The sequence below is a fragment of the Rhincodon typus genome, chromosome 18 (assembly GCF_021869965.1).
Source record: "Rhincodon typus isolate 14 chromosome 18, sRhiTyp1.1, whole genome shotgun sequence".
Taxonomy (NCBI): domain Eukaryota; kingdom Metazoa; phylum Chordata; class Chondrichthyes; order Orectolobiformes; family Rhincodontidae; genus Rhincodon; species Rhincodon typus.
Genome location: NC_063349.1, coordinates 41,671,329 through 41,692,155, shown reverse-complemented (window position 1 = coordinate 41,692,155; position 20,827 = coordinate 41,671,329). Strand labels below are relative to the sequence as shown.

At 38.4% G+C, this 20,827-nt stretch overlaps 1 protein-coding gene across 1 annotated transcript in view; it reads right to left on the bottom strand.

Moving 5' to 3' along the window:
* The window catches only part of LOC109916389 (receptor-type tyrosine-protein phosphatase R-like), a 192,679-nt gene that overhangs the window by 161,607 nt on the left and 10,245 nt on the right, over window positions 1-20,827 (bottom strand). The gene's annotated exons all lie outside the window — the stretch shown is intronic.

The window sequence follows — 20,827 nt, the reverse complement described above, 5'->3', positions numbered from 1 at the left end:
GGGTGACTGGGTGACTGGGTGACTGGGTGACTGGGTGACTGGGTGACGTCTCTGTGCAGTTACTTCAACTGACATACATGGTCTGAACTTAAATCACTAAATTAGACAGCTATGTCTGGACACAGAGCTTCTTTGGGTGTTCTGCAAGGCCATCTGCAGTCTCCCCCTGATTAAAGTCAACAGTCACCCAGCAGCCTTGCTGCAACCAGTAGTATAGCTCTGTATAAAAGCACAAAACAAGGCAAAGGCTGGCACTTGGGAAACGCATAAAAGGTGATAAAGTTGATTTTTGTAAAGAACATTAGATGGCTTGCTGAATAAAGTTGTATTGGCTTGGTTGTTTTGTAGTGGCTTTATTGCAGAATCATGTCGAAGAGGACTCTGTCTGGTGATGGTCCGTAGCAGAAGCAAGAAAAGGTGAGTTTGAGATTGGAGAATGGAGATTTGGGGAAAATGTTCAATGAAATGATTTGCAGACTGCTGGACCAGAAAGGAGAAATTCTGATTGCATTCTCTGTTCCTCCTTTTCCTCCTTCGTCTCCTGCTCTGGAGTTTCTCCTTGTATCCCTGATAACAAGTGTTGCTGCTGGCCAGGTTTTGAAGGATATTGCAGACCACCATCACCTTCTCTTTTCAGGCACAAAGAACTTTTGTCAGCTCTCTTATGCAGCAGTGCATGTGAATTAGGCAAATGTTCAAGATGTCGACACCTCTAGCCTGATTTGATCTCGATTCAAAGGAATAGATCACTTTGATCACCTTCACAGCTACTGAAGGTGCTGCAACTAGCATTCAACATGGGAATAGTCGCTACCTAAGGCCCTCCCTTGGAAACCATGTTAAATCCCTTGAGCTGTAAACACCAGAGAACGTTTGACATGGAATATAAATGTTCATTGTAAATAGTTAGTCAAACCTCAACCATGTAAACATCAGCTGTGGCTCAGTTGCTCACCTTAGAGTCAGAAGATTGTGGGTTCAAGACCCACTGCAGGAGATTTGAACACAAATACTCAAACTAACAATCCAGTATTGCTCTGTCGAGAGCTGATAAGGTGTTTAACCATAACTCTGCTCTCTCAAATTCAGGCAACTTATCCCATGGCTCTATTTGAGGAATAGTTGAGGAGCTATCTTTAGTCAGTAATTAGTATTTATTTATTTATCTCTCCTCACTAACAACTTGATTATCCAGTCATTGTCACAATGCAAATACAGAGAAATATCTCATTTACTACATTGAAAGAAGCTGATAGTATTTCCCTTTTTATATTTATTATATATATTAAACTTGAAATGTTTGGAAATGTTCTTCTACAATCTTTGTAAATAAAGTATACATTTGAAGAAAATAAACCTGTTAAGATTTTAGTTTGCTTTGTTTGGTATTAAATCACAGATGGGCAAACCGCTATTGTATTTAAGTTGTTGCATGGCAATTGTAAACACCATGGACAAAATCCTATTCAGCATCAAAGGTCTCTCGTTGGCTGCAGAATTGGCAAGAGACCCATGTAACCCCTTCTAGTCAAAGTCCATCCAATCACCTGCCAATCAAGTTGGGGCATAGCCGTAGAGGGCTATCCCCCTTAATGAACACCAGAGGAGGCTATGAACTGCTTGTCAGAGGAGCGTGCCCAGAGATCCAGGATCACAGAGGATACAGGACAAAAGAAAATCATGTGGGTGGAGGGAGATAGAATTTCTTGGATTGGGATCAGAGAAAGGGGGGCCATCGGGAATGAAAGCAAGGATAAAGAGCATGGCTCGCAGCCCAAAAACCCTGCCCAATGTCCAGTCCTTTGATCAGGGTCTTGACTTGATTGAGGAACCCCGACCACTCAGTGATGTGCTGCTCAGAGAGTGCTAATTGCTGTGAACGTTGCATGGCACCAGGTCAGCTTATACCTGGGTTTATCTCCGTTGTGGTGGGCTGAGATGCAGGGAATCTGGTAGTAGAGTAGCACTGTCACTGAGCTAATGAGCCACAAACCAAGACTAATGCTCTTACCACAAGAGTTAATAACCACACCATGGCAGCTAGACTCAGTAATAAGGTATCGCTGATTTCTTTTTCTAGCATTTATTGCTCAACCCTTGTTGCCCAGAGGGCAGTTAAGGGTTAACCGCATTGCTGTGAGTCTGGAGTCACATGTAGGCCAGATCAGGTAAGGATGGCAGTTTCCAAATGGGTTTTTCCCCAACAATTGTTTCATGGTCATTAACAGACTCTTAATTCAAGAATTTTATTGAATTCAAATTCCACCATCTCCCATGGTGGGATTTGAACCTGGGTCCCCAGAACATTATCTGGGTCTCTAGATTGACAGTCCAGCGATAATACAACTAGGCCATCACCTCAGTCCTATCACTAATGCCCTTTTTAGAAGGAAATCTGCCGTTATTACTTGGGACTCCAGAGCCACAGTAATGTGGTTAACTACTAACTATCCTGGGAAATGGTCCAGCAAGCCATTCATTTCAAATGATGGACAACAAATGCTGGCATTCTCAGCGATGCCCCCCATCTCAGAAGGAACAAAAATAAAACTGAAGAGCTTTAATTTCCATCCGGACAGGAAATTCAATCAGGTCTTTTTCACCAAAACCTTTAATCTGATGGGGATGGGAAGATGACGGGGTTTTAAGTTTACCAAAACCCCACTTAACCAAGTGCCTCTTCCATCTGAAGATCTGCTTTGCACTCCAGATATTGCATTATCCGTGGGGACCAGGCAGCTCATTGCAAATGGGCTAAATCTCAGAATCATCCTAAATGCACCTAGCATGAACCTACTTTACAATCTGTAAACTAACAATTAAATTGTTATTGTGGAGTCATCAAAAACCTTGTGTAAAATCATATGAATAATACGGGCAGTATTTCTTCTATCCACTATATTAATGCCCAAATATTACCACAACGTTTTATTATATTAATTTTATATTTTAAATGTATTCAGCTTATTATTAAACTACTATTATTCGTAGGAATATGAACATCATGTGTTATATCTAAGCTTTGTCTCTCCTTGGTGTTCATAAAGGAGTGTAAGATAACACACAAATCACGTTGCATTAAACACATGTAGCAGTTCCAAGAGTGACGTAGACCTTCTGCTTATTCATCTTTATTTCATTGGCATCTGTGCTAACATCATCAGAGCATACGTCTTGGCAACGAGAGAGTATACCATTTGGCTCTTCAAACCTGCTCTACCATTCAATAAGATCAGGGCTGATCTGGTTGTGTTCTCAACCCCATTTCCTATCTGTCTCCTCCTTCCACACACCACCTTCCCCTTCTCCACCCTGCTTCCTCCTTCCCTGGCTGACTCTGAAAGTTTCTATATATACGTACAGAGAAAAAGATTGGTGAAAAGTATTGTAGGTCCATCACAGTCAGAAACAGGGAAATTTAAAACAGGGAACAAATAAATGGCTGACAAACTAAGTCCATACTTCACTTCTATCTTTGCATAGGAGGATAGAAATAATATACCAGAAATGATGGGGATCACAGGGTTTAGTGAGAGGGAGGAATTGCAGTAAATCTGTCTTAGCAGAGAAATAGTATCGGAGAAATTGTTGTGATTGAAGGCTGATAAATCCCCAGAACCTGATCTACATCCCGTAGTATTTAAGGAAGTGGCCCTAGAAATAGTGGATGCATTGGTGGCCATCTTCCAAATTTCTTTAGACTCTGGAACAGTTCCTACAGATTGGAGAGTAGTTACTGTAAACCACTATTTGACAAAGTAGGTAGAGAATGTAGTGATTGTAATGAGGTCAGCCAGGTGGACTTCATAAAATATGAGTTCCCTGATTGGCTTTGTTAACCTGGTCCAATTAGGGAGCCATGGCTAACGGATATAAACAGGAGTGTCAGAGGTTTTGTTCACTCCGAGAGCTGGCTCTGAGGAAGTCGGACCAGTGTCAAGTACTATGCACATGTAAATAAAGGGTGACTAGGTGACAGGATATCAACTTCTATCGAGTTATTTCAGAGAGAAAATGGTGAATTATAGACTTGACAGTCTGTCATCAGTAGCAGGGAAGATGCTAGAGTCTATTGTCACAGATTTTATAGCACAGCACTTGGTAAGGCGTGGTTGAATCAGACACAGCGTGGAATTACAAAAGAGAAGTCATGCTTGACAAATCTACTAGAATTCTTTGAGGATGTAACTAATAGAATTCATTAAGAGGAGACAGCAGATGTGGTTTATTTGGACTTTCAGAAGGCTTTTGACAAAGTTCCACAAAATAGATTAATATGTAAAAGTAAAGTGAATGGGATTGGGGTAGTGTTGAGATGGATAGAAAATTGGCTAGTGGACAGAAAAAAAGAATAGCAACAAATGGTTCTTTTTTTGACAGGCGGTGAGTAGTCGGGTACTGCAGGGACCGCACTAGGACCCTAGCTATTCACAATATATGTTAAGGATTTAGATGAGGCAACTAAATGTAATACCTTGAAATTTGCAGACGACACAAAGCTGGGTGGGAGGGTGAGCAGTGAAGAGATGCAGAGATGTTGCAGGATGATTTGGTCAGGCTGAATGAGTGGGCAAATGCATGGCAGATGCATTATAATGAGAATAAATATGATATATTCCACATTGGTAGCAGGAAGGCAGATTATTATTTGAATGCCTGTAAATTGAAAGAGGGGAATGTTTAACAAAACCTGGATGTCCTCATGCATCAGTCACTGAAAGTAAGCATGCATGTGCATCAGGCAGTAGATAAAACAAACGGTCTGCTGGTCTTCATAGTGATAGGATTCAAGAACAAGGATTTGTGTTGCAGTTATTCAGGGCATTGGTGAGACCACACCTGGTGTATTGTATGGAGTTTTGTTATCCTTTTCTGAGGAAGGATGCTCTTGCTACAGAGGGAATACAGTGAAAGTTTATCAAATTGTTCCTGGGATGGCAGGCCTGATGTATGAGAAGAGACTGAGTCAGTTAGGAACAAAGACAGAAGTTGCTGGAAAAGCTCAGCAGGTTTGGCAGCATCTGTGATGAAAAAATCAGAATTAACGTTTTGCGTCCGGTCAGAACTCAATCGGTTAGGATTGTATTCACTAAAGTTTAGAAGAATGAAGGGCGATTTCACAGAAACCCATAAAATTCTAACAGGAGTAGACAGGTCAGATGCAGGAAGGATGTTACTGAGAGTGGGGAAATCCAGACGCAGGGGTCAAAGTTTAAGGATAAAGTGTAAATCTTTTAGGACTGAGGTGAGGAGAAATTTCTTCATCCAGAGAGTGGCGAGTCTGTGGAATCCACTAATGCAGAAAGTTGTTGAGACTAAAACATGGTGTCTTTTCAAGAAGGGGTTAGACATAGCTGTTGTGGCTAAAGGGATCTAGCGATATGGGGAGAGGGTGGAATTAGGGTATTGATCTCGATGATCATAATGAATGACAGAGCATTCTGGAGGGGTCAAATGACCGACTTCTGCTTGTATCTTCTAGCTTCAGGGCAAGTCTGCTCATACTCCACCTTCGTCTTCAACTTTACAGTTCTCAGATACAAGTGCTGATAAATCATAATAGCAATTTTCTTTAAGTAAATAACACCGCTAGTATCTGTACATTCACCACCCACATTTGCAAGCTTAAACCATTGTCTACTGGATCATTGAACTCATGAGATTGCACATACACTAGAGATCACAGAAAATGTCTTAATAATATGCTACGTTTGTGATCGTCATTGCATAACAGATATCACTGTGTCATACCCTTGGGACTAGTTTCTCATTCTTTCTTAGTAAATGTCATCTTGCTGAACTGCTTTGTCCCTCAGTCTGTTTCTATTAGTTCAGAAAACATCAAACAGGACAATACAAAATATTGTGATTTGCAAATGAATTTTATGCATTCAAGTTCATGTCATTATTGGGTCAGGTGAAAGAAACGAAAGTGTTCATAATTGTCACTTCATTAATTAACCTAATTAGCTAGTGATAACTGTGTGAAACAGGGAAATTACCTTCTAATGTCTTTGACATTTCAATAATTAAAACTTCAGATAGTTAGCATGCAGAGCAAAGCAAATTATTAAAAATGCACTAATGCTTTGAGGATTCTAAATAAAGTTTGGAAATGATGTTTTACTGGATTGTACCGACATTACGATTTACACACACAATTGGTATAAATATCACTGACCTAGGTTTTGCTGCAAAATAACAATAAGGCTGATTTATATACAATTTGCATTTTTATAAAATACAGTTAGAAACAACTGTTTTGACCCCAACTGATGTTAGTAATTTTTTTTATTAATTTAGTGAGGTGGTCTTTCACAGAAACTGAAGCTTGCAATGCTGCAGAGATCTGGTTTTAACAATAAAACTTAAGTTTATTATGCATAAGGAAAGATAAAATAGAACACACCAAGTCATTTACAAAAAACACAATTTGAAAAATTTCAAAACATAGTAAAAATGCAATATACCATCTATCCCAACTGCACCTTTTTATAGGCCTCAAACACCAGAGCAATTTCCCTTCTCTATCACATGTATTATTAGTTTGTTTCTTTTAGTTTCTAGCCTTGAAAGTCTGATAGTCTCTTTTTTGAGTGTTCACACAACTGAGCTTTCTCAGCATCAGATAACTAATTCAGGGCTCTAAACAAAGACTTCTGACCTGGAAATTCCAAATTAAAATCTCTACACTGAGGTAACCTATTTCCTAACTTCTCTGAACTAATTCCTTTCTCTGAGAGAAACAGTTTCATATATCCAACTTCAAACAGGACTTTTCTGGACTTAAACCAAAATGTTTCCAATCTATGGGTTTTTTTCTAAACAATGATAAATGTCAATCTTGGTCTTTCTAACTGAAGCCAAGGTAGTGCTTTTCAATGTCTATCAGTCCACTTGTAAGGCTCTGTCAATGCAAACAAATTCACATTAGCACTCCAGGAAGTCTCTCTCACTCATACTGGTTTGAAAAATAACAAGGCTCCAAAAATTACTGGCAAGTATTAAACCCCGTCTTATACACAGACTAAAGCCAACATGCTGCTAGTTCAAAATCCGAGCTCTAAAATAAACTGCTATAATATAAACAAATAAAAATAACACACCTTATATCAAAGTTGCTGTCCAATTTACATTGTTGCACAGTTACTTTCACAAAAATGGCACCCACTGTTTAACTGTGGTTGAGTTTTTTATTCATTCATGGGATCTGGATGGAGAGTTGCTTTCTTGAACCATAGCAGTACATTTGGTATAGGTAGTTCCTCACAATGTGGTGAGGGAGTGATATTGTCAATCAACCTCTCTACCATTTAGAATCAATTTCACAAACATAGAATCTCATTCCTTCAGGTTTTAAATGAATGCTGTAGATGTCTAAAATGTATTTTATAAATGTTTACTTTTTATCTACTTTTCCTTTCTGGCTTTGTTCTCCCACTTTGATCCTGTCATTGTTTCCCACTCTTTAGTTCTCGCACTGTACCTGATTAATCCATTCCAATTTAAACTTCCTTTTCAGTTCTTACACTGTTAATTCCTCAATTCTTCACAATGATAAAAGCAATATCCAAGAGACATGCACATGACATCAACACAATTTCATGGTGTGTGACCTCATAGATTCATAGAGTCATAGAGGCTTACAGCATGGAAACAGGCCCTTCAGCCCAACTTGCCCACGCTGCTCTGATGGGATAAATATCACAGCCTCCATCTGATTGCATCCACTTGCAGTATGGCATGCCGAGGAAACGAGCTACTGTTTGCAATCAGATTACTCAGTACTAGCTCATACACAGAACAGCCTATTTCAAATGTCTATTGAATCTTTCAGTACTATGTTATCTATGTCGAGTGGACAGCACGGTGGCTCAGTGGTTGGCACTGCTGCCTCCAGCGCTGTGTGGAGTTTGCACATTCTCCCCGCGTCTGTGTGGGTTTCCTCTGGGTGCTCCAGTTTCCTCCCACAGTCCAAAGAAGTGTAGGTTAGGTGGATTGGCCATGATAAATTGCCAATCGTGTCCAGGGAAGTCCATGCAAATGCACAGTTAAAGGGATTGGGTGGGGAGTGTGGAGATGTCTGCATGGGATGATCTTCAAAGAGTCAGTGTGATTTCGATGGGCCAAATGGCCCGCTTTTACACTGTAGGGATTCTATGATTCTATGTCTGGTTCCTACATTACTGGAGCTAACACAAGTGGCATTTCATCAAGTATGTACATCCAATTGAATGTAAAAGCCTATCACAGTATCTCCAGAAAATCATGGTGGATGATTAGATCAGGGTTAACAGTGGTGTTAGTTTATAAAGAGATGATTCCCAGATCACAGATATCACTTAACAAAGTCCTATTCACTCAGGTCTCACATACCCAGCATCCCTCACTGAACCATTATCAGCACGTATGTGTAGCAACTTGGCACACAAAAACCCATATATTAAATATGCTGGGATAAGTCTAACTTAAATGCAGACAGTATTGGATTCCCTACTACTGTTAAACATGGTTCATTACTTCGTTGGTGGATCAAGAATCAAATATAATGTTGTAATATTTCAACTGCAAATTAAAGCAAGGGTGACTGAACAGTTAAAAGAGAATCACAGGCTTGGTTCTTTGGAACACAAATCATTTGAATGCTAGTTTGATAAAAGCACTGTTTTTAATCTTTCCTCTCAGCTTTTTGTTTTACATTTCTTGCATAAGTTTGCAATATGCTATCAGCAGCAAAAAATGATCAGGCCATCTTGTTGGCAATACACTCATTTCATAGAGTCATAGAACATATCAGAAGGCCCAAATGTTTAAATAGGTTCTCATTTGGACTTCTGCAATTTTGGGTTAGAAGTGCCCACAGAGTCTAAAATGGACAAATGAGAGGTCTGGGACTTCTTTTGCTTAAGCAGGTTTTCTAACGGAGAAGATAGACAAACAGGAGGCTGGAAGAACACAGCAGGTCAGGCAGTATCTGAAGGAAAGAAGCAGTCAACGTTTCAGGTATTCAGTCATAAAGAAGGATAATACCCGAAACATTGACTGCTCTTTTCCTCCAGATGCTGCCTGGCCTGCTTTGTTCTTCCAGCCCCCTATTTGTCTACCTTAAATTCCAGCATCTGCAGTTTTTTTTGTCTGTAACAGAGAAGAACCTGCTTCAATCACAAATAAACACTTTTCCCCGCAGCTGTAAAATTCTACATTATATTTCATAACTTAAATGGTTTCAAAATTCTATTTTCTGCACTTTCAATACTCCTTCCCATCATTATCCTTTGTTTAATTGTCACTATTTAAATCAGACTATACAAAATAGTGTGAATATCAATTTGTCTGGAGGTTGAATACATGCTACATGCTTTAAATGAATAAGAGGAGTTTATGAGTATTGGAAAAATGCAGTGGCGGGCAAGGTATTTAACCTGCCCCTATTTCTAGTCAGATACTCCTGTTCATAACCCTCTGTAAAAATAGTCAGGCCTGTAAGAGGTGGTGTGTGATCACTTGCTCTACCATACACAATTGGATCAAAAACGGAAGTTGCTGGAAATGCTCAACAGGTCTGGCAGCATCTGTGAAGAAAAAAATCAGAGTTAACGTTTCGAAACATTTTCTGAAGAAGGGTCCAGACCTGAAACGTCAGCTTTCCTGCTCCTCTGAAGCTGCTTGGCCTGCTGTGTTCATCCAGTTTTACACCTTGTTATCTCAATAGTCTGTATAGCCTACTACTGTTCCTAACCTTTTATATTCCTTCTTATCTCTCAAGGGGATGACAGTAACAGGTTGTGGTGTTCCAATTTATGGGCATGCCAGCCAAAGAGGCAACAGTCTGAAACTAAGTTTTTTTTCAAAACTTTTAGCTCACAAGCCAATATTCAATATTTTTACAAGATTCAATATTTAAGTAGTTATCAAGTTGTCTAGGTTTTAAAGGATGAGTTGTTAAGAGTTGGGAACTGCATGTAGAACTGCTATGTCTCTCTCTCTCTCCCATCCAGAATTTCACAAGTGCAAGCCAAAGCAAAATATATTTACATTGAAAATAGTGAGCATTCACAAATGCTCTGAATGTGGCAATCTCAAAGAAATCAGACAACATCACAGATTAAGCAATGAAGATGAAACAGTCATTTTACGCATCCAGCCACTAAGTGAATTGTTAGAAAAGGAAATAATAGGCTTATATCCTTTTAATATGTTAATTGTTAATGACTTCTTATCAACTTCTCTTGTCCAGAAAGTGAATCATTAAACATGCATCATCTCATTCCTTTCAGTATGAATTGTTGTTGGAGATGTTACAAGTGTTTGTTTTAAATCTTATTTATTCTCTGCCTAATTTGTTATGCCTTTCTTAATCCAGTCTTCCTTGCCCTCTCTTCGTTTGTCCTTTTTCACTTCCTTTTTCATTGAATTCATCCATTCTAAATCACCCTCCTTCACAGTTGTAGGAACAGGGAACTCAGGAGCAGGAATTGATCATTTAACCCTTAAAATGTGTTCCACTATTCGTTGAGATCGATGGTCTAACTCCACACACCCATCTTTGTACCATATCTCTCAATATGACTGGATAACAAAAGTCTGCCAATCTCTTAAAACTAACAATTGTTCCAATATATATCACCACTTGTGGAAGAGGTCCAATTTTCTGATAACAGTTGTGGATAAAAGTGTCTCCTTATCTCATGCCTGAAAGGCCTGGCTCTAAATATCAGAACTTCCCACCTACTGGAAATAGTTTCTCTTGTTCTTTTCTGTTTATTTCCCAATCCTTAAATCTCAATGCTTAAGAAGAAACACTTTTTATCCTCTACACCAGTTCCACATACTTTGTTGTCCTAGCTGTACCTTCATCAGCTCACACTTCTAGCAGCTTTAAGGAGGAAACAAAATTGGACTTAAGGATACAGCAGAAAGCTTAATAGGAGCCCCATGTCAGTAATTGTTTTATTTCTCTCTGTACTTTCTGGAATTTATAAAAGCATTCCAAAAGTTGCATTGCTCTTAAGATCTTCACCTAGATGTAAGCACTATAAGAGAATGAGATTGAGATCCAAAATATCACAAGTTGTAAGTTACTGTTGCGCAACAACTGATGGTTTTTGACGTATACACACTGCCAAAGATCCTATGGCATTATTTAAGACACCAGAGAATTCTCAGTGTTCTGATTATGATTTACAACTCAAACATACCAAAGTATGTAATTTATGGTAATTTATCTCAATGCTGTTAATGAGGTCTTGTCTGCAAATTAGCTGTCCTGTTCACCTACATTATGATAATGAAAACCATGCAAAATTATTTCCGCAGAAGAGAAACGCATGAAATAAGGAGAAATTATAGCCTTGCAACATTACTAAGTGTCCATCCAAGTACAGCATTTTAAGAATGCAGTATATTCAATAGGCTGGACATTGGTGATATTGCTATGGCAACAAGGTCATCAAGCAAAACCATTTCTAGTAAGCAGGATTTCTGAATGCAATGAACTCCTGACAAACATCCTGCTTGCTAGTTAATTTAGTTAAATGTAAAGTAAGCAGATCAATCCCTCAAAAACCATCAATTCCTTGGCATGGCAGCTGACTATATGAACAGTGCACATCAAGGATGCAAAAAGATTGGAATTTACAGAGTAGCCACAATCGTGATAACAACCTGTGATGGGTTTCCTGCAATCAGGCTGTGAGTTAAAGCAGGAAAGGTACCATATAAATGTAAGTAATTGAACCCACTTTTTATTCCAGCCAATAACAATGAAACAACTGATAATCGTGTTGCTGTGATGGTTGTGACATCACTTATTAAGTGCCAATTGTGTCACAAAGCCTTCTCCAGATTTATAGAAATGAGAAATATAACCAAGCCATTAAATAATCAGCAGCACTTGTATTGTTTTAATTCATTCACGGGATGTGGGCATCACTGGCTAGGTCTGCTTTTATTGCCCACCCACAATTGCCCAGTGAGCAGTTCAGAGTGAATCACATTGCTGTAGGTCTCAAGCCCAATGTAGGCCAGACCAGGTAAGGATGGCAGATTGCCATCCCTGACAGACGTTAGTGAACCAGATGGGTCTTTACAACAATTGACAATAGTTACTTGATTACCATTATTCCAGATCTTTTATTGATTTTAAATTTCATCATCTGCCATCTCGGATACAAATCCTTGATCCAGAAGAGTAGCCTGGGGTTTTGGATTACCAGTCCAGTGGCAACACCATTACACCATTGTCTCTCCATGTATAATATCCTTAGTAATTTTTATCAATTGTTCAACTTCACAGAATACATACAATTGGATTCTAAAGTAATAATTAATTAACTAAGAGTATCTTTGTCAAAAGAACAATTTCTACATAGTTATTAGCCCTAACATTTAATGAGTGTAGTGATTAGCTGGCACCTCATGGACTTAACTTCTAATAGTCTTCAAAGCATCCTCCCGAAAAAATAATTGGATCTTCAGGTCTATATATTTCCTTATTCAAGCCTCACTCCTTTTCTCTTTTCAATTTCTTTGTCCTACTGTTGAAGTGACTGTTGGAGTATGGACTCATTGGAATAAGCTCCATTAGTACATTTATTTTCGTGGTACATGCAAAAATCTAAGATTGAAAGTACCTCACAGATTTCCTTTTTTTAGGTTTCCACCTTTCCATTTAAATCCTTGCCTTGTTCAGAAGTCAGCTCCGTCCTTAAATCAACCTGTTCAGACATTCACACCTCGCAAACAAGTGGGACTTGAACATGGGCCTTCTTTGCCTTTAGATAGGGACATACCACTGCACCACAAGCATGCTCCACTGATTTTTTTTAACCAAATCAATTATCATAACTAAACCAAATTGAGTCATCATCTAACAATTACATGTTAGAATTTCCTCAAGCACCATTGAAATGTTACATGGTGTGGAATGCCTAGCTGACTTTCTCTCTCCCTAGCCCACAGATAATGAATCTAATTGTTGCTTGAACAAAGTTCATCAAGTAATGATCAAGCCTGGGTTTTCTTCCCACTTTTTCCATATTAGAACTATATTCCATCTGGTCCAATGTTTGGATATGATCCTTGTGTTAAAGATATTCACGGTACACAAACTGAAGAAGATGGAAACATATATGAAAGCTTTCATCTATTTCTGAAGCGCTAAAATGCATTTTTACTTAGTTAGCAAAATTGATTAAATTTACCATTAGCATCAGAGATGAAAATGAGATAACTATCAACTACAACCAACAGGAGGTCATTGCCACAATAGGATCTGACATCACTGCACCCTGAAGTTTGGTTATAACTGGAAACCGCTTTGGAAGTATTTAGAAAAGGCATTATTGCAAGACGTGGTAGCAAGTAGTCCAGTGACGTTTTAATTGCATCGGGATTGAAGTGACTTTGCACTGTGCCGAATCTTCCTGACTGAATGATTTTCTTTCCTGAGAATTGTATAACCACCAATAATTAATCATTATCAAAGAGGGACATCTAGTGGATAAAATTAACATTTCCAAATATCTATTGCATATCAATTTGTGTTGCTGATGGGTGATGCAAATCTTCTCTCCTGTCATTGAAGGTAACATTGATTTTAATGTCATAGAAAATTGGGCTGCTAATTCACTGTCACCTATTTAGCACCAACACCAACAGCAATTTTCACTCCCAATTAATGTAAACACTGCATTTTCAACTATCACATTGCAAGCAAAAATGGAAACTAATATCTACAAGTCTTCATCTCTCATGTGCAACATTACAGAAAATTAATTATGGATAAAGGAAGGCAAAAAAAGGAAACTAATAACTTCACATTTTTGTTTGCTAATATAATCATCTTTTTCTATGTTGTCAGAGAAATAAACTATTTGTATTATGCTGCAATCATTCTGTAAATAAATGATGCTTGGCTATTGAAATTATGTCAAAAAGCATTGAATAAGACTATCTGGCCTTAGAACCAGCCATGAGGTGTACTGAAACAGCTGTACGAACAAAGTACCTGTATATTAAATGTAGTAAATTTTGTTTGTTGTTTCAATACAATAGACATTGAAATTTTCAGGAATTTAAAACAGTTGAGGGTCACTGGCCTAGTACTGAGTAAATCTTTTAAAAAACAGCATGAATTGATTTAATCAACGTGCTACTTTAATCAATGTGACTTATCTACTTCATCACAAATTGCAATCTTGTTAAGAAAATTACACAATAGAGGAGCATCCCAAGGTTATGAATAAAAATTGTTATCTCTTCAAACAGTTTTATCCTTCAGTATTTTCCAACAATGAAACCCTGTAGTCCTGCAGTTATTATACATACAAGCCAAGCCACCTTACTTTTGCTTCAGTGTTTCCAATTATCATAAACATAAATGATCATTCAAGCCTGAACTTGAGGCCAAAAAAATTCAAATTGACCTTTTTTTTCCAAAAATGGTAAATAAAGACAGAGAAGAATGTATTTATTATCAATTTTCAAATAAGTCCTTGATACTTTAACAGGTTGTGCATAACAGACAGTTTTAAAGGAAATTTCAGTCTTACGATCAGTGGTGGATGGTTGTGCAGGTACAAAACGTATCATTTCAAAGACATGGCCTGTTTATTTAACATTAGTCTGTAACTAAGAAAAGTAGCTGGTGGAGGATTTCACCTATAATGGCTAAATGATGTCTTGTTAGATCAGAAAATAAGACAATCAATACGAATGTCATTGCCTTTGATTTTAAGACTACCCAAAGTTAAACTCTGCATAAAACTTGTGGCAAAACTTTCTGTAACTTTTAATCTAGTGTGTTTCCAGCAAACATTCATAACATTAATTAAGAAGCTACGATAATAATCAAACAGCAAATTGGATTTTGTTTAATTCTACTTCATAGTAAATTTGCATGATGTCAGTCATTTCAATTTAGAGTCATAGAGGTCTTCAGCACAGAAAAAGGCCCTTCAGTCCATCAAGTCTTTGTAGTTCCATTTTCCAGAACTTGGCCCATAACCTTGTGTGGCTTGGCTTCTCCAGTATACATCTAAATACTTCTTAAATGTTATGAAGGTTTCTGCCTCTACCATCCTTACAGGCAGTGAGTTCCAGACTCCTACCACTTCCTGGGTGAAAACATTTTTTCTCACATCCCCTCTAAGCCTCCTGGCCCTTACCTTAAATCTACACCCCCCCAGTCATTGAGCCCTCCACCAAGGAGAAAATTTCCTGTTTACCCTGTCTATGCCATTCATAATTTTACACACCTCAGTCATGCCCCCTCTCAGTCTCCTCTGCCCCAGGGAAAACAATCTCAGTTGTCCAATAGCTTCATAGCTAAAACTCTCCAGTGCAAATCTCCTCTTCACCATCGTCAGTGCAATCACATCCCTCCTATAATGTGGATTCTAGAACTGCAAACAATAACAGCAACGCAACACAGAAAACTCTCACAAACTCTTTACTGCATTAACCTATTTGTGTACAAGAGAAACACTTTTCAACAAGGTTATCTCCTTTAGAATTGATATACAGACTTCCAAACATAGAGGAAAGGTTAGCAACATATCTGTGTCATGCTTATTCCAGCTTCAAAGTTGTAAAGTAATATATGTAAGCTATTATTCAGTCATGGATAGGATCAAAATAATATACTCTGAATGTCCTGACAAATTCAAAGGCACTTTTTAATTCATTTTTGTCCATACACTTATAATTAATCCTACATGTTTGAATGTAAATCAGTTAAAAACAAGTAAGAATTTTTATATTTAAGGTGCAAGTAGAAATTCTACTCCATAAGCTTTCCACAAACTGCTGACTAAATCTGACCTATTAGTTAGTGGCTCAATTGATAGCACTTGCACCTCTAAGTCTTGTGTGTTCAAGTCCTGTTGAGGACTTGAGTACAAAAATTAAGGCTAACACTCCAGTGCAGAATTGAGAGAAATGTTGCTCTGTTAGAAATGCTGGCTTATGGATGAGCTGTCAAAGTAAAACTCGATGTGAAAGATTCCATGGCACTATTTCTAAGAACAGCAGGGAAGTTATCTCCTGTGTCTTTTAGTAAGTATTTACTCTTCAATCAACATCACAAAAACAGATTATTTGGTCACTATCTTGATGCTGGTTGAAGGAGCTTCCTGTACACAACTGAGGTGTAATGTTTTCTGTATTCCAATAGTGACTACACTATGATAGTGCTTCTTTGGCGGTAAAATGCTTTTGGATCCTTTGAGGTCAAAGAAGGCACAATATATGTGCAATGTTAGTTTATTTCCTTTATACATTTTTTGAGGGAAAACTGTCTGTAATTATTTGGAAGAATTTGTAACAAAATTCATCTGTAATTTTCTCAAATTTGTCCTAGTACAATTTTGGACATCAAAATTGAATTTCCACATTGAAGTCAAAATAACGAAATTCCTCGATGGGTAATCCTAGCATTTGTTTTTTGTTGTAAATCAGATATCTATCTGCTCCTTGTTTAATGGATTCACTACAGTATAAAAGCCTGGAGCATGTGGTTTTGTACAAACAGGGTAGGTTTTCTGTTCTGAGCAAAGCTCGGTTAGGGCTGGGAGCTTATGCAAAGTCAACAGAAAATGCACTGCACCAACTGGACTCAATTTTCAGTGGTCAGCTCATGTTTGCTTTCTGTGATGCTGAACAAATCCGAATTAGACGAGATGAATACTCAAAGCGGCAGTTTAGGTGAAACTTAGAGCGATAGTAATCATTTAAACTGCAATGGACGTAAGGCAGACTGGGGAAAACATGTCAGGCCAAAACTATCTGAAAGGAAACCAAATGTGGAACAACGAAATTGAGTTTACTTAAAATGTCAGAGCAATGCAGCACCGACTTGCACGTTTCATGGATGGGGAGGTGGACATTACAAAGCAGGGTGTTGGTGCATGAACAATTTTATGGACAGTTCCCTCTTTATTGTCAAAAGTGATTTGTAATTTATAGGTGATTTTCTCATCTTTTTATGGTGTGGTGGTCATGGGAAGATGGAGGAACATGGGGTTCAGAGGTAAGGACAGGGTTCACCCCCATTCACACATCCGATTGCCTTGATATTGATGAAATTAAGGGCCTTCACCCCAGTCCAGTAAGTAGGCCCCCCTTTGTATTCCATCTTCCTTGCTTGGCAGTAGAGTATGTAATTGGGGAGGTGGTCCATTGAAACAATAATATGGCAATTAATTGATCACTTAAGGGCCTTAATTGGTGGAGGTCCCCAGTGGATATTCTTGCCCAGAGTCTATTTGACGAACTAATGAGAAAAAAGCTCATCTCTCTCCAAGACTGACTTTCCCAATAATTTCCACTCTGGGCTCTTCTACAGCTTCCTCCAGGGAAGAGAAAATTCCACTTAATGAGTTTTCTTTAAGTATGGTACAATTTTCTATCAAAAGCTCTGAAACAGCAATGATCAAAATTCTGAAAAAATCTGTGTATAAAAACTAAAATGTGAAACAAGATAGAATATTTCTGTTTTAGAAAAAGGGTATCCTAAATACCTTTAAATTTGGAGATAAGAAGTAAAAGCCAAGTTATACTTAAACTAGTTGTCCCTCATTTTCCCAGAAATTGTATATATCGGTGAACAAAATATATTATTTATGTCCCCCAGGACACAAAATAAAACATTGTCCCCATTGAACTATGGAGCCATGTTTCCTAGCACAGGCTTAAGACAGCAAGATGTAAAATGAATCCAGTTTTTTAATCAAATCAGCAGATGCAAAGCACTCAAATCAGGCTTGACTGAAACTTTCTCACCATTGTATAACATTATGCATATATGTTGATGTGAATGGCCTTTGATAATTACTAAATTATGTGCAGATTCATCAGCATCAATATCAAAGTGTGAGCTGAAATACAAAAATGAATTCATTAACTTAATAAATAGGTATATTTTATGTAATTTCAGTATTTGAATATATTTCATCACTTTTAAATAAATTACAGTTTCAATGAGTGTAGGTTATCTGGAAAGGCTTTGGCATTCAGGCTTAAGGAGCAGGAACACAGGAATCAGAATAGGCCATTTAGCCCCTCAAGCCTAGTCTACTATCAACGAGATTATCTATGACTAAACTTGCAGTAAATTTTGTTAAAATGTTCTGTCTCTGCTGTCTCTGAAATTTCTTTGCTTTCATTTTGGACCAAAGTATTCCCTGAAATGTTAGTACTCTGTAAGTTATATTGGAACATTTCTATGCCTTAAGCAGTAAGTTTGATATCGGACAACTTTATATTTGCAAATGGCCCGATAGTCAGAAGGTAAACCATAGCACTTAAACTGCCAACTTGTTCTGAGATAACTACTGCCTGCATAATTACAAAGAAAAGTTAACTTCTCAAAATAGTACATTTCATGATCTTTAAAGAGGAAAAGAGACACTAAAATTTAAATGGGTTAATGTATATTTATTCTCTCACTTTAGTTTAAAAATGGTTTGAACATTAATCCCAACCATACTTAAAACAAAAACACACTCAGAATATTTCTGATGCAAATTATTTAACAGAACTTCTGTTTGGTGAGCCTAAACTGAAGCAATGTAACAGGATAAGGGATTTTGGATGTTTAGGAGAAATTTCTCTAATCAGAATGCTATGAATCTCTGGATTTTGCTAACCCAGAGAAATGTGGTCATTGAGCATATTCAAGCCTGTGGTCAATGGATTTTTGGATAAAAAAGATGATAGAATTTAATGTTGGTGATGGGCATCACATCTGCCAGCTGGAGAAATGACAGGAGCTCCTGGGAAATTTTGCTTTTGTTGAAGAAGGCTCAACAGAATTTAGTGGTCATTAGATGCTTAACAATGCATCATTTAGCATTCCCCAGGACTGAGGACTCTGGGGTGGAAATCTTGCTGTTGAGAGCTGTCAGCCAATCTGAGGTCAGCAGTTCTCCACTACCTACCAGTATCACTGAAATCCATGGCTGCTACTGATAGTTCACCCTCCAGAGGGTGTATTAACCAGGAATCCAGGAGAAACGTGTATGATGGTGGGACAGGGTTCACAGAGGGTCACAAAAGAGGGAGGGACTAAGGAGGTTAGTAGAAAGGACTGGAGATTGGCTCTCAATGGATCCTCCCATCCTGATGCAGAGTCCCACAATCATGGTATAAGTCCCTTTGAAAACAAAACCCCTTCTCCTTGTTTTCCTGGCTCCCTATGTGGCTGAGGAATGGCAGATGGAGTTTAATTTAGATGAATGAGAGGTGCTGCATTTTAGAAAGGCAAATCAGGGCAGGACTTATACACTTAATGGTAAGGTCCTGGGGAGTGTTGCTGAACAGAAACTTTGGAGTGCAGATTCAAAGTTCCTTGAAAGTGGCATTGCAGGTAGACAGGATAGTGAAGAAGACGTTTGGTATGCTTGCCTTTATTGGTCAGTGTATTGAGTATAGGAGTTGGGAGGTCATGTTGCAGCTGTACAGGACATTGGTTACGCCACTTTTGGAATACTGTGTGCAATTCTGGTCTCCATGCTATAGGAAGGATGTTGTGAAACGTGAAAGGGTTCAGAAAAGATTTACAAGGATGATGCCAGAGTTGGAGGGTTTGAGCTATCGGGAGAGGCTGAATAGGCTGCTAGAGTATCAGAGGCTGACAGGTGACCTCATAGAGGTTTGTAAAATCATGAGGGGCATGGATAGAGTGAATAGCAAAGGTCTTTTCAGCAGGGTAGAGGAGTCCAAAACTAGAGGGCATAGGTTTAAGGGGAGAGGGGAATATTTAAAAGGGACCTAAGGGGCAACTTTTTCACGCAGAGGATGGTGCATGTATAGAATGAGCTGCCAGAGGATGTGGTGGAGGTTGATACAATTACAACATTTAAAAGGCATATGAATGGGCATACGAATAGGAAGAGTTTAGAGGGTTATGGGCCAAATGCGGCAAGTGGGACTAGATTAATTTAGGATATCTGGTTGGCATAGACAAATTGGACCAATGGGTCTGTTTCCATGCTGTGCAGCTCTATGACTCTGTGACTCTCCCCCATTCACTGCTAGATGAGGACCAGCAGCATCAGTTCGAGATCAATAAGTGTTCATTCATTGCCCACAAGGTCCTCAGTTCAGATCTGGACAGGAAGACTGTCTGGGATCTTCCCATTCTGGGCTTAATACAGCAGATGTGGTAAGATGGCAGGGTCCCCATCCTGCACTTTCTTGCCCAATTTAAGAATACCCTGTCCCAAAACCCCTCTACTGAGCTGCCCAAGTGAAATCAAGAAAAATGGGGAAGGTGAAATTATGATAGAAATGTACCCATGATCTTAGTGAATGAAGGAGCAAGCTCAAAAGGATGCCATGGACCTACTCCTGCTTCAATTTCTTACATTCATATGTAATTGGCAGGTGCCTCTCCTTAAACATGCCAAAAGATTTCCAACGTTTGCCCATAAACCATCATTGTTGAATAAATGAAACTGTTGCCATTGACAACATTCCGTATCATAGTTACCTTTCTAATTTAATGAATCTATTCATTTTAGTTTATTATTTGATAATTGGAATATGGCTAACACTTGCTAATAAACTACACTAGTGGAGAGGATAATTTGTTGCCATAATCCCTAAATATTTTTCATTGAATTACCAATCTGCATTCAGACAACTGACAATATGAGGAAATTGAGACAGATTTTCCAGAACTGCAAGACTGTACTGATCAGGAGAGACTGAGCAGGTTTTTCTGTAGAAAATGAAAATAAATGATAACCTTACTGAGGTTGTTAATATTAAGAGAACATTTGGTGGGGTAGATGTAGAAAAGATGTTTCAAGATGCAGGCAAGACC